Raw genomic sequence first — 15530 nt, forward strand, 5'->3', positions numbered from 1 at the left:
AAGCTCTGATTACCTGTAAGTTCATACTTCCCTTAGGTGAAATTGACCTCTGACCAAAATTTCATGTCCAATTTCAAAGCTTTGAGTTTTTAAACTCAAACACAGGGGAAAATAAACAGCATTTTCTTTTTTGTTTTCCCTTGAGATGACATGAAGCCCAAAAACCAGTTGTAGAATAAGACGTGTTAATAGGATTTGGAGGAGAGACACACACTTTGATATTCAGAGACAAAGACAGGCTTGCTGGGCCGTTTCCTCTATCAAATCTTCATTACCTGCCACACTGTGTCATTACTCACAAGCTTTAGCACCAACAGGCTGTTCTGACACCCCTCCCCAGCCCCTCTTTCTGTCTAGAAATAAATGTTATTGATCAGCAGTGGCCATATCGAAAGCTGGCAGGAATGCATGAGCATATTAAGTTTCTTTATTAAAGTTGAAGATAATCTGGAAAGAAGAGTTGATTCTCCCTGGATTTATGGTCATTTATATTTTTCCCTTGTAATCCTCCATTTGTAACATTTCATTACACACTGTCTAATGGGGTTTGGGTATATTTTTGTTTGGTAAAGGATTTTTGTTACGCTGTTTTTTCCCAATCATTAAAACTTCAGTAGAGGGTCTACAGGGAAAGATGCAAAGTGCAGCTGTGGACCTCTACAGGCTTACCATGTGGTCAATTATATTTGCTCTAATTTATAAGGTGATTTGAGACGGAATTTTAGATCCAAAGAGTTTTAACCATAACATTCGCCCCTTAGTGTCCATATGTCCTATCATCATTTTTTTTTTCCTATCTCTCCAATTTCTTCAAGGCCTTAGTTTTCCTGCAGTTTTTTCCTCTTTTATTCTCTTCTCTTTTCTTTTCTTTTCAGGCCTTCTCTTGAATTTTAGCAAAAGCCTCCTAGCTAGTTACTCTACTGCGGCCAGGCTTTCTTTGCCCTCTCCCTCTGCCCTGCCATCTTTTACCTTTCTTCTGCAGCCCAAGTGATCCTTCTAAAATGCAAATCTGACAATGTCACCTCACTGCTTAGATTCTCCGACGACTTCTCATTACATTTAAGCCGAAATCCAAATTCATTGCCATACTCATAAAGCCTGCCTCATATGATGATGCCTCGCCTGATTCTTTAGCTCTGTGTTTAGTCAAGCCTACCCACCCTGTGCATCACACACCTTACCCTTCATCTTTGATAAACTCCTTACCATGTAATAAATGTCTGCATGGCTGTGCCCATTACACTGTATTCTTTCTTCATCAGCTAACTTGTATTTATCCTCTGAGAGTCATTTGTTTTCCTGGGAGCTCCTTCCTGCTGTCATTGTTCAGATGTGTGTTCATTACAACAGTGCTTCTCCACCACAACACTTAAACCACATTCAATTATAAGCGCCCAATTACTTGAGTCTTTAACCACTACTCCTAAGCACCTTGAAGTCAGACCCTGTATCTTTATAATCCCTCTCTCTGTAGTTGCTGGCTCTATACCCGGCACAAAGTAGGTATCTAATAAAACTCTGTTGAATAACTGAGTGAAGAAAAGAATAAATAAATAAGTAAAATATAATAAGATGGAGCAAAAAGTGTAGAATTGGTAATGTCTGTGGAAGAATTCTCTGCTTCAGAAAACAAGGGTTGTGATGTCAGAAAAACCAAATCTAGATAAGGTATTATTATAGAGACCTATGATTCTTAGAACTTTAGATCTGGAAAGGACCTCAAGAGATGCCCTAAGGTGTTCGAACTAATCTAGTTCAGCCTTTCCAATTGATTGATGCAGAAATTGAATCCTGAGAAAGCCCAAGTCTTCCTGGGGTCACAGAACCCTCCCTCAGAGCTAGAGCACAGAGATTTCAATTACTGTTGATGTATGACTATGAAGAGCTAGTTCTTTTTATCAGGATTGCAATGGTGTATGGTATGTGCTATCCTCCTAAAAATATGTATTACTCAGCAACCCATATGGTTAGAGGCAGGAGTTCTAAAAGAAGACTGTTCAAACCACAGGATTCTCTAAGTTTTCAAGTTTTACTGGGGAAAATTTCAACATTTCTCTGAAATATACTTTTGACTCATCGTGAGTTAAGGATGCATTAACACCCCCACAAAATGTAACCAAGAAAATGTGTTTCTCCTGGAGGTGTTTAGCCTAATCAACAATGAATAAAACCTGAATATCTCAGTTTCTTCCTGATATTTATGTTTCCTTCTCTTCTGAGTAGAGTTCAATTATCTACTTAGGCCTTTCCATCAGGTACTGAGTATCAGGAGATAGTTCTATTTCTCAATTCTAGGGGGCCATCAGGATAATTTTGAGCAGGAATTTTCCCAGCTTGTTACTGGTAATTTCCGAGGTGTTACAGAACTTTTCAACGTGTCTAATACTAAAATAGAGATGATGCATTACCTTTCAACAAGATCACACAGATTTACTAGACTTTCAAGTTGGCTGAAATTATTACAACTGGAAAGTGTATGCTGATAGGAAGCTATTATTGTCAGTTACAAATTTCTTTCCCCGATGAAAATAACAACAAAGAGTTAACTATTATAGAATAAATGCAATTTATTTGGTAGACATTTGCTTTCTAAAAATGGTGTCTCCCCCCGCCCCCTAAAAAAAACTGACAAAGCGTCTTTTGGTTTTAACAAGGTCAATGCCCCTTGGTAGAGTATAATTGCCTCATTTCCCAGGTCTGATATTTTGGAAAAAGACTATGGGAGGGGATAACTAGAAATCATCATTACACTATGGCTATTGAAGGACACTGGAGATTGAGCAGTGTCCTGAACTGGGTTTCTCAAGGACCTTTGAAGTCAGAGACAACTTGTATCAACATAATTATAGGATTTAAAGGACGGGGTAGAGGTTCATGTAACAGCAAACTGATAGAAAATTCTGGGGTCTTTTCTATATTTGAACTTTTTTTTGCGGTATGCGGGCCTCTCACTGTTGTGGCCTCTCCCGTTGCAGATCACAGGCTCCGGACGCGCAGGCTCAGCGGCCATGGCTCACGGGCCCAGCCGCTCCGCGGCACGTGGGATCCTCCCGGACCGGGGCATGAACCCGTGTCCCCTGCATCGGCAGGCGGACTTTCAACCACTGCACCACCAGGGAAGCCCCTATATTTGAACTTTTGATATCAATCACAGATGATTCATTATGAGAACTAGAAATGGTAGGGTTTCTAATTTATATAAGCTCTCATAGCTGGTCCATGGCAGAGCCTAAGTCCTCTGTTGATTGCCCAGTGCCCAAGGACAATAGCTCTCTTTAGCTTTTTTGTAAACACAGTGATCTGTCAGTCAACTAATTATAATTTATGATTATTCCCAAATACATAGAAAGAGAAGAGATATCATCACAGTGTTTTTAATAGAAAACACACTATTCAAAAAACACTGCTTACTATACACTAAGATGCTGAGCTTTTGTCACTTTTAAATTCTTGATGCCTGGGGAGTATGAGTCTTCCACAAAGGCAATTTCCTATTAAAAATGTTCTATAGGAGATTTCCCTGATGGTGCAGTGATTAAGAATCTGCCTGCCAATGCAGGGGACATGGGTTCAAGCCCTGGTCTGGGAAGATCCCACATGCCGCGGAGCAATTAAGCCTGTGCCCCACAGCTACTGAGCCTGCACTCTAGAGCCTGCGAGCAACAACTACTGAGCCCACGTGCCACAACTACTGAAGCCTGTGCCGCTAGAGCCTGTGCTCCACTACAAGAGAAACCACTGCAATGAGATGCCCACACACAGTGAAGAGTAGCCCCTGCTCGTGGCAACTAGAGAAAGCCCGCACACAGCACACAGCAATGAAGACCCAATGCAGCCATAAATAAATAAGTAATTTTTTTTAATATTATATAGGAAAATAATACTGTAATTGGAGTTGTAACCTATATCTAAATTTGTTTCTTTTGCCAAATTGCAGCATGACCTTGAATAAGTCACTTCATCTTTCTCTCATTTCTTACCCTTAAAATTAGGGGTGGGTGCAGTTACAATGTATTCTTAGGAGCCTATGGCTTCTTTAAAGTTGTCTTAGGACAAGGGTGAGGACTATTTGTACTGTAACCAGGGCTGATTATGTTCTCTTAAAGAAAGCAGTCTTCGTATCCCATTTATATACTTTTCTGGCAAATTATTCAGCTGCATTTGCCTCTTAAATGTATCAACTTAGTGGACAGTTTGAACATCCAAATTTTATGAAACTAAGTGAGTTCCTCAACCATGGACAACTTTTCTGCTGGGCTTAATTGTTAAGGCATTTTAAAAGGTTCTAACTCATGTTGTTTTCCTTCCTTCAGTGATTGATTGGTGACCATTGAAAATAAAATTAAAAGGCGTCCTCCAACTGTGAAATGACTCATAAGGAAGGTTCAAAGTGTTCTCTTTAGAAAAGTTCTTTGATTAGGAAAGTGCTTTATTCCCTTAAAATATCTTGGATGAAATGTCCAACCCACTTAGAATGACCTAATGTTAGAACTAGAAGGGACCTGTATTGTACTTTCTACAAGCATCTTTTTATGGATGTGAAATTTGAGGTCCTAAAATATTTTCCTGACTAGAGAAAGGAAGAAAATCAATCCTACAATATTGGACACTCTTTATTAATAATCATTCTTTCATTTGTATAATATTTTAAAGTTTACAAAGTACTTTTTTCCATAATACTTAATTTCATAAGCATCATCAGTGAGGAAAGTAAGATAGTTATAAATATCCTGTTTTATGTTGAAAAGATATTAATGAACAAAGAAAGGAATCAAGACTTTCTGCATCAACCAGTGTTATTTCTACTCATTGATCTGCCTTAGATTTTTAACTTTCATTATAAAAAAAGGAATAAAATATTTGGTGTTATAGTTATTTTTAATCATTTTTCAATCAGATTGCCCCTCTTTCTAATAAAATTATTATCAGCAGTGAGATGCAAAAATGACTTTAGAGGGGAAGAGTCTGATCCTAAAACAGTGAAACAAAAGCTTAAATATCTTTGTATGTTTCTTTCCATATTTATTAGCTGAATGGTAAGTAAAAAGGAAGGAAGTCTGGGGAAGCTCTAGTGATAGAAGTCAAGAGTCTTGCATACGTCACAAGTTGTTGGATTTTGTAAGGGAAAGAAAGGGTTTGGCCCTGCTCCATAACCTAACTGAAACTTTTGTGGATTTACCAGATTATCAGATTCATGGGAGATGGCTGTTGTGGAAATAGTCACCTCTCTACCTTGCCAAGATTCTTTAGAAACAGAACAGGCATGGCTTGCTCCAACTTCTTTCTAACATTTTGCCAGAAGATGATCAGGAAAAAAAGTTATCAATTAATAACTCATAAAAAAACATTAAGTCAGCAAATAGAATATCTAAAGTAAAACTGAGGGCATGGATTAATTGGGCATAGATTATAGAACACCATGCTGAACCATGACATGTCAATATTAGGTAGGTGCTTAGCAGGTATTGTACAAAAGGAAGAAGGAAGGCAAATTGAATGGAAAGAGGGCTTTTCCAAGCCAGATGGGAAGTTGCTTTCTGTCTAGCACAATCCCCAGAGCATGAGATTATGGCTAAGCCAAAGAAAGAAGAAAAAAGGAGCTATCATTCCAATAAAGAACAGAGACGGCTTTTACCCACAGCCTCTTCAGCCACATTCAAGCTGTGATGTAGAAGCAGTGGGTTTCAGATCCACCAACTCATGCCAGAGGGCTCGTATTCCCTCCAGGTCTAGAAAGACTGGATTGACAGCTTCATAGGCCAAGGAATCAGAGCCCTAGGACTCCTCTGCTGGTTCCAAAGGAGAGCACAGAAAGAAAGAAGGTCACTCCAAACCTCACACTGCCGTGAGGAAGGGGATGGCAGCCAAACTATTACAATTTAAGAAATATTTTATTAGACAACTTAAAGAACTACCATATGGAGAAGTCAATGGAAGTGTGACTTTAATTTATAGGTGAAAAATGTGAGACCGAGCAACATTAAATAATCTTCCGAGGGCCGTATGAGTGTCAGGATGACACTAGACCCAGGTACTTTAACTCATCATTTATGAGCTTTACCATTACCTAACAGTTTTCTCTCATTTGGAACATACTCTTGGTATTATAATCCATCCATTTATCATTCAAACACTGTGTCTTGTGCACTGGGCCAGGCATAGGCAAGTCTTCTTCACTTGGTCTTGAGGAGTGTGCTGTGTTTAAGTTCTCCTGACATTCTACAGAAGAGAGAATTTCTAATAAAACTCTCTTTTCCCCTTATTTTTTCTTAATTTCCTCTTAGATACATAATTATTACTGGACTGATTTGCCCATTTCTGTATACATAAGAATCAGAGACACACATCAGAATGCTGACCTCAGAAAGCCCAAATGTGACCTGTTCTCCGAGGAGGATGTAAACAGACACAACTTGATTGAAACTTTGCTGTAAACTACTATGGACAAGAGAAAAATTTTCTGAGGCTATTAGAAGGAAAAATCCATACTCCTCTCCCTACATTCTAATCTCAGCCTATCGCAGGGAGTTCAGACTCAATCCATACTCCTCTCCCTACATTCTAATCTCAGCCTATCACAGGGAGTTCAGACTCAATCCATACTCCTCTCCCTACATTCTAATCTCAGCTTATCATAGGGAGTTCAGACTCACACTCAGCTACTTTTGTGCTTCTACCCAAGGGAGGAGGAATGGCTACTTAGAAAATAATATCCTAAATTTTTTTGGATCATTTTTTTAATGCTTTAATGCTTTAATCTATCTCTTCAACTTTGTCCTTTTGCTTTGGGTGCCAATGCCAAGACACATTCCGTCTCCACATTTTGAAAGTACCCAAGGTACTGGTTATCTTAGGTTTGTGGGAGAAGTGAAAAGTTAACTACCCTGTGGCCCAAGCCATGTTTCCTAATTCATCTTTTACTGGAAAGCCATGACATAAGGGTTTTAGATCCCTTATAATGATTAGTAAATTAGTCCTTTTTCCCACTTGTTGAGAAATAATTTATATTCTTCGTACCTCAGGGTATTATATTTTTAAAAAATTTAGACTTATGTCCCTGCAACAATAATTAAAAAGCCAAGTTGAGTACAATCCCCTTATCAGTTTTCACATCTAGTAAAAAATTATAACAAGTTATGTTGGGACCTCAGAAGTACATGTTAAATGGAAAAAGGAATGAAGACAAAACTGGGAGAGACAAGGGCTGAGAGAACAGATTTTACTCAAAAAGTAAGTTCCATAATTAAAAATATATTGTCCAAAGGCGTATGTTCAATTCAATCTTGATCCTATCGGGTGTGTTCTCCAGAGTCCAGTCTGGTGTGGAGAGAGGTGATTCACAAAGTACTGGTACTAAGTGTGTCTAGAAAGCAGTGGTTCGTAAAGTCAGGAAAGGATAAAAGGGGTTGGTTCCAGATGGTCTCTCTCTGTTGAATGGCTCGAGCGACAGGAATAGGATCTAGATGTGTAGCGGATAAGAATGGCATGAAATATACAATATGATCGGATCCAGAGCTAGAGCTAAATGAGCTAGAGTTAGGGCATGGCCTCAAAATTTACAGCTGTGAGATCAATTTCAGAGGTAGAAGGGTGACTGGGAAGGCTTCAGACTCTTACATTGCCATTTGCTATGTCTGTGACCAGGGTCTTCATTTTTCTCCTCTCCAAACTGAATATACTATCCTATAAAACTGTTGTGAGAGTCACGGATTATGTACAAAAATCATCAACTTAGGCTCTAAACAACTGGCAGTCGCTCTCGTTTCTGTAGTTGTTGATGTCATCACTTTTTATTATTATAATCATCACCTCATTCTCATCATTATTAATAAGTTTTCCACCACTTTCTTTCAATTATAGAAGAGTCTGGCCTCCTCAGACCAAGAAAGTTACTATTAATTGGTGCCTAATTGCATTTACCACATCAAAGCCCTTGACACTGACTGTCTTGACGCTCAAAGAACTTCATCAAAATACCTCAGATGCCTTCTCTTTGAGTGAGAAGGTGCTAGTGGAAGATTACATTCACCCCAGGGAAGGACCAGTCATGAAATGGTAGGCCCAGAGGGGTAAACAAAATGACAAGGTGGCCAACAGTACTCCGGGCTGGGAGGAGAAAGGATGACTGCAAAACCCTTTTATCCCAGAGGCAGCGAAGTACAGTTTATCTTCTCAACACAATCATGGAACCTTGAGCTAGCGCAAAACAACAGAAAGAGTAACCCAGCTGGGCATCTGCATATTAGATTAGGCTTTTGGTATTTCAAGCCTACTTTGGTCAAAAGGGCTGAATGGAAACCCTCTTCTAATTGGGTATATGAACCCAGAAGACATTTTTGAGAGTGGAGTGTGTTCTCAATTCTGTCATAAAGACTGGCGTGACGGTGGCTATAGCTTCCCAAAGAATAAAATATTGTGTACTTTCCTTTTTTGACCTTCCTTGCCACTGTAATTTTATATTTGATTTTGTGATTAATGTTCCTCTATCCAATTAGCCAGTAAGCTAGGGGTTGTGGCTACCTTTTCTCATTATTATATCCTTTCTGTTTCCAACACTTTTTTGCTATGTGAGGTTGATCCAGGCACTGGCCTCACCAGAGGTTATGCTTTCCTAAAAATAAAAATTGAGATATGCTTGTTGTGAAAATTAAATGAGATAGTGTTTGTGCTGTTCCCTGGAACTTACAAAGCCCTATCAAATATTCCTTTCCCATTCTTTTTCTACTCTTTTTCATTATAAATAAAATTACCCTAAATTAATATATGTTACAGAGTGTGTAAGAAGTTCCCAAGAATTACTGCATTAAATTCTCATAACAGTTCTATAAGGTGTGCAGAGAAATTGATATGGTCCCCGTTTATTGTTTAGGAAATAGAGATCCAAAATGTTTACGTGCAGCCAACTCAAGGGCCAGAATTATGAACATGAATCTTCTAGCTCATGGTTTACTGTTTTTCCTGCTAAAATAGAGCACTGCTTAGCAGTACTACAAGAACCACATCTTATTCATTTTATAGTTAAGAAAATAGCAATTTAGGTCCCTCTGAGCCTGGGTTTTCTCATGAAAGGTAAAGATTGAAATACTACTGTATGAGATAATAGTTGTGAGGATTAAATGATACAATGTATGCAGATCCACATGGGTTTCAAATAGCAGGTGTTCATAACAAGTTAACTTCATTCCTCTAATTGCTTGCTCATGAAGTTAAAAGATCACAGTTTTCACTTTGTTCACAGGTAAAACCTGTGGTGAATTTAGGATATATATATCTCCTAAAATGCCTTTGAAGTAAGTTCACATTTAATTTGGAGGGAGAGAAAGTGAATGAGCTATAGTCAAGAGAGAAAACTGGGCGCTAAACTCCTGCCCCTGGCACTTACCAACTCGGTAATTTTGCAAGACCTCCTTAACATGAGACTTTGTTTCTTTGTAATAAAAATATATTAAATTATCTATGTAGTACCTGACCCAGAAAAGAGTTGTATACGTTTTATAAATGATGGCTATTACTACTACAACTACAACAACAAAAACAACTACTGCTACTACTTCTACTGCTACTATTTCATGATCACTAGTGCTACCATTATCACGGTTCTCAGTACACAGAAGGAACATTTGTTTCGAAAATGATCAGTGCATTAAGCATTGCATTAGTTTCTTAGGGTTGTCATACAAAGCACCCCAAACTAGGTGGCCTGAAACAATAGAAATGTGTGGTCTCGCAGTTCTTGAGGCTGGAAGCCTGAAATTAAGATGTTGGTTATGATTGCCAATGGCTATAGGAAAGACTCTTTCCTTACCTATTCCAGCTTTTGGTGTTGGCAGGCATTTCTTGTAGACCTGTCAGTCCAATCCTTGCTTCTGTGGTCAAATGGACTTCTTCTCACTATATGTCTTCATATTGTCTTCCCTCTGTGCTCGTCTATTTCTGTGGTCAAATTTACCCTCTAACAAGACCAGTCCTATTGGATTGGGGCCAATGACCTCATCTTAACTAATTACATCAGTAATAATCTTATTTCTAAATGAGGTCACATTCTGAGATACTAACAGTTAGGACTTCAACATATCTTTTTGGGGACACAATTCAACCCATAATGAGCACCCATGAAAGAAGTTTCAGTCTATTCTCAGTGATTTCAGAATTCATGTAGTCACTCAGATGATTTGAATTTTGCTGGCTAAAAATCAAGGCTCTTCCTATGGTACTGACTTCTGTACTTAGGAAAATCAAACTGGATTTCTAGAAAGTTAATAAAAATCACAGAATGGAGTCTTCAGACTGCCACAAATAGCTATGTGAGACTTTTAAACAATTGTGAACAAATGAGAGAAACCTTCAGATCTTTGTTCAGGAGACATGCTTTGTCCCATTTAAACGCCAGCAGATAGAAAACTTGCAATACGCGAATGGCAGAGTTGCTATCTAACTTTACACCTGACACCGTCATGGGAAGCAGGCACGATTAAGAGAGTTTGAGGAAAGAACTGGTATCTGGGAGACTGAAAGTCAGCTGGAGACCACTGAGTTCAGCTCCTAGTTTTAAATAGGTCCCATGTCATGCTTTTGCAGACCCTGGGTCCATTGAGCTGAGTAATGGCACAAATCAATTAGAAGTGTCAGACAGGGTTAATGCTGTAGATAAGAAAATGCTGAAAGGACAGTGACTTATACTCCACTCTGGGACAAAAAGCAGCCTAACAATTCTTCCTCTGTGCTTCCTGCCCCATGTCCGCATGTCACAGGGAGATAGAGGTGATTATAAAACCAGCTGATCAGGAAGGGAGAGGTGATTTTTAGACTCAGGTGAGTTGGAGAAAGAGTAATAATACTTTGTCTTTTTTCTATTCTGATTATAGGCACAAAAATAAATACTAATGAATTATCATTGTCCCTTATATTTCTGTAACTCTCACAGAATTCTATGAAGCAGGGGCCTCTGTTAGGCAGAGTAATGGACTCCCACGATGTCAACATCCTAATCCCTGCAACCTGTGAATATCCTACCTTGCATGGCAAAAGAGACTTTGCAGGTGTGATGAAGGCTCTTGAGATGGGGATATCATCCTGGATTATCAGAGTGTGCCCAATGCAATTGCAAGAGTCTTTATCAGAAGGAGGCAAAATGGTCAAGTTTGTCAGAAGAAAAAAGTGACAATGGAATCAGAGGTTGGAGTGATGCTCTTTGAAGACAAAAGAAGCCGCCGAGGGGCAAGGAATGTAGGTAACTCTGGAAGTTTGAAAAGTCAGGGAAATATAATAGAGTCTTCTCTAGAGACTCAGAAGGAACACAGCCCTGCTGACACCTTAACTTTAGTCTTCTGACTCCCAGAACTGGGAGAGAACATATTATATTGTTTTAAACCACTAAGTTTGTGATAATTTGCTATAGCATCTATAGGAAAGTAACAGGGTCATTTTGGGAGGATAGTACATTTTAAAGAGTAAATGAAGAAACACAGGGCTTAAGTGGCTCAATTTCAAACGCTAATTAAACAGCAGTGTAGTTTCTTCATTTAATTTTGCTTTTGTTTTTGAGTAACCCATCCATACATACTTGTTGAGAACCAAAGAATTTCCCAGCACTGCTCACTGCATTTCCTACTTTAAGTGTAACAAGGGCTTCCGAGACATACAATGAATCTTTCTGTTTTTTTACCAATTTTTGGAATATTTAGATTATGTATTTATTTATTTATTCATTTTTTATATTAATTTTTTATTGACGTATAATTGATTTACAATTTTGTGTTAGTTTTGGATGTACAGCAAAGTGATTCTGTTATATATATATATTCTTTTTCAGATATATATATATCCTTTTCCCATATAGATTATTACACAATATTGAGTATAGTTCCCTGTGCTATACAGAAGGTACTTGTTTATCTTTTTTTTTTTTTTTTTTGCAGTATGTGGGCCTCTCACTGTTGTGGCCTCTCCCGTTGTGGGGCACAGGCTCCGGACACGCAGGCTCAACGGCCATGGCTCACGGGCCCAGCTGCTCTGCGGCACGTGGGATCTTCCCGGACCGGGGCACGAACCCGTGTCCCCTGCATTGGCAGGTGGACTCTCAACCACTGCGCCACCAGGGAAGCCCTGTTTATCTATTTTATATATAGTAGTGTGTATACGTTACTCCCAAATTCCTAATTTATCCCTCCCCCCACCTTTCCCCTTTGGTTACCATAAATTTGTTTTCTATGTCTGTGAATCTGTTTCTGTTTTGCAGATAAATTCAATTGTATCATTTTTTTAGATTCCCATATAAGTGATATCTATGATATTTGTCTTTGTCTGACTTATTTCACTTAGTATGATAATCTTTAGGTCCATCGATGTTGCTGTAAATGGCATTATTTCATTCTTCTTTATGGCTGAGTAGTATTCCATTGTGTGTATGTGTGTATGTGTGTATGTGTGTGTGTGTGTGTATGTGTATACCACATCTTCTTTATCCATTCATCTATCAATGGACATATAGGTTGCTTCCACGTTTTGGCTATTGTAAATAGCACTGCAATGAACACTGGGGTGAATGTATCTTTTCGTATTACAGTTTTCTCTGGATATACCCCCAGCAGATGTCTGAGTCATCATTGAAGTAGACACTGGGCAGGAGAACAGGAGCTCTGAACAGGAGGCTGCTTTGACAAAGGAAGACTCAAGGGGGTGGGCAGGACTCATGCAAAAGAAGCAGGGCTGGGGCTGGACTTTACAGAAGATGAGAAGGCAGCTTTAGGCCTGTGTCTGGCCCCACTGGGTAAGGAGACTGGGGGATCAGGAGAGATACTCTGTCTAGGAATCAAGGCAGTGCAGCTAGCCCTTTCCCTACATTATCTCTCAGGTACTTGTATGTGGTAGATGGAGTGTGGGAAACAGAGGAACCCAAAGGTGTACCTCAAGAAAGAAATGGTTTGCCCTTGGGCCCCATGAGAGAAGGACTCACTCGGAGAACTCAGATCCTCCTGGCTCCTGGGCCAGAGCTCCTCCGCGCCACACGCCCCAACTGCACAGCCTCCAGGAAGAAAGCACTTGGCGCATAGAATCCACAGGTTATAATGGGTCTAGATGAATTTTTGACTTTTCTACTGAGTAGCTGTGTCTCTAGAGAAATGGTTGAACTTTCCTAATCACTTTGCCATTGTGAAAGACAGGTGTGAAAGCTGTTGGAAACTGAAAGCTATTTTACCTGGTAGGAGTTAATTGTGCTAACCCTCTTGGAAATTGTATTTTATTTTTTAATCTCAAAATAACCCCCCCATTTGAGAGGTGAGAATTTTATATCTTATACGTTTCTTTGAAACATCATTATTTTCAGTAAATATTAATACCTCTGTAAAACTGAAATAGCAACTATCATCACTATGATACTACTAATAGTACAACTGATAACAATGGTAGCCAATATTTATCAGGTTCTTATCATATGAAAGTTGCCAAATTGGTGTATAAGACATATATTATCATTATACCTCACAACAATAAAGCAAGACAGGATGCACTGTTATCTCCATCTCATTGATAAGGAAACTGAGGCTCAGGAAGGAGCGGTGACCCACACAATAAAGTCAGCCTGTGGTGGAAAAAGTGTTGCAACCAAAGCTTTCTGACTCTCAAATTGTGAACTTTACCCGATGAATCATGCTGTGACTTAAAGGTGAAAACTTCATTTTTAAATTTGAAAGTTCAAGTCATAGCATCATATTATACAAGCCTGCAGTGGACATTTAAGAATATTTATTGAACTGAATTTTCACTTTGAACTTGGGCACCGTATTTGTATCAAGTTATTTTGTACATCAGAAAAGAGGGAGCCACTGAATCACCAAGAAACACATGGAAAAAGTAAACACAGATGCTCTAAAATTATTAGTAAAAATACATCCATTGAACACATCCTCTCAGGGTGTGTCCTGTCATACAAATGCTGAAACATAAATACCAAAGTGTTAGGAGACGGGTGGATTGCCCGCATTCTCTCCTTTTTAATAAGGCAGCCTCTTGGTCTCAGCAGTCTCCAGGGCAGGTTGGAGAACACTGGTATCTAAGCTCTCTATCCCCAACAGATGTTTTCCCCAGAGACACATTAACCACGTGAAGAAATTGGTCATTGTCCAACTGAGTGGAGGTCGGCACTGCTAGGTCAGGGGGAGAATGGATCCTGTCTCTGACGTTGCTCCCTCTTCTTTCCTCTGAAGTCATCACACATTTAATACAGACCCCTCTACCGCCACCCGAATATATCATGACAGATCACACAAACAACTTGGGCCAGCAGTCATAAACAGCAACTTTACTGATTAATTGACTGATGGGTTAATGAAGTTTCTGGATTTGAGCATGACTCATTGATCCCGTGGAAAAAGGACCCAAAACTGTTGTGGATACAAATCACTAGGGAAAGATGCATGAGCTTAGCTTATTCCCTTAGCTTAGAATGAAGGGATAGACTAAAAATGTACAGAAATAGCATTCTTTGAACTATTTAAAAAGTCCTCTTGGGGCCTTTTCTTGATCCATTGAGAAAAATATTTTTAGGAGGAAGAGTTTATAACCAACAGTCCTGTGTGTAACGACCACCACTTCTTTACTGGACAAAACACACTGTGCATGAATAGTCTAGCTGCTCTCAGACTGGCTACAAGTAAGACATACTGGGATGGATTTAAAACAGAGGTTCTTATGAGCCATCCAAGACTTTCTTAATCAGGATCTGGTGGGGCTTTGAAAACTTCTCTCAATGATGCCAATGTCCAACCAGTTGGGTTACTGCTGTACTGGTGCCTTTTTCTTTTTTTTTTTAATTATGAAAAGCATTGAAAAATTCAACCTTCTTAAGCACTTTAAGCTGATCGTTTTTCATCACTTGTTCCCAGGTTACATTAAACACTTTACCTACAGCAGGTGAAATTCTCATGGTTGCAGCGCCACTCCTAGTGGCCCTGCTGCTCATATGCGGTGATGTCCTGCCCCATATATAGTCTGTCTCTCAAAAACAGGCAGAAAAATAGAAGCTGTACAGGTATGTGCAGAGGGGCGGGTCCCAGTAATCATGTATTTCACTACTGAGCAGACTTCTACAGAGAAAAAACAACAAACTTTGACCTTTCTGTTCTTTTAATCCTTGCAACAACTCAGTAAAATAGGCAGGGCTGGGTAGATAGGGAGCTGAACCTCAAAGACGTTATGCAATCTTTCTAAGATTGCACAGGCTAGAAGTTGTTCCAAAGAACCACTTCTCCTTAGAACCAAACTCAGGTCTTCTGATTCAGATTAGGCTATCACTGATTAGACAGTAATGGATAAACATGTGTACACACCCAAACACACACACTTAAAACATACACACACACACACACACACACACACACACACACACACACAGAGACACCTATGATCTGGATGAACCAGATGAATTTATTTAGTGATTGCCCTATAGCTAGTCTAGTAGAGCATGATTGATATGTCTCTCTTAAATGTATATTTTTCATCTAAGTTTTTGATAGTTTTGCTTAGGTAAA

This window comes from Globicephala melas, chromosome 12, assembly GCF_963455315.2.
Source record: "Globicephala melas chromosome 12, mGloMel1.2, whole genome shotgun sequence".
In the NCBI taxonomy this organism is placed as follows: Eukaryota; Metazoa; Chordata; class Mammalia; order Artiodactyla; family Delphinidae; genus Globicephala; species Globicephala melas.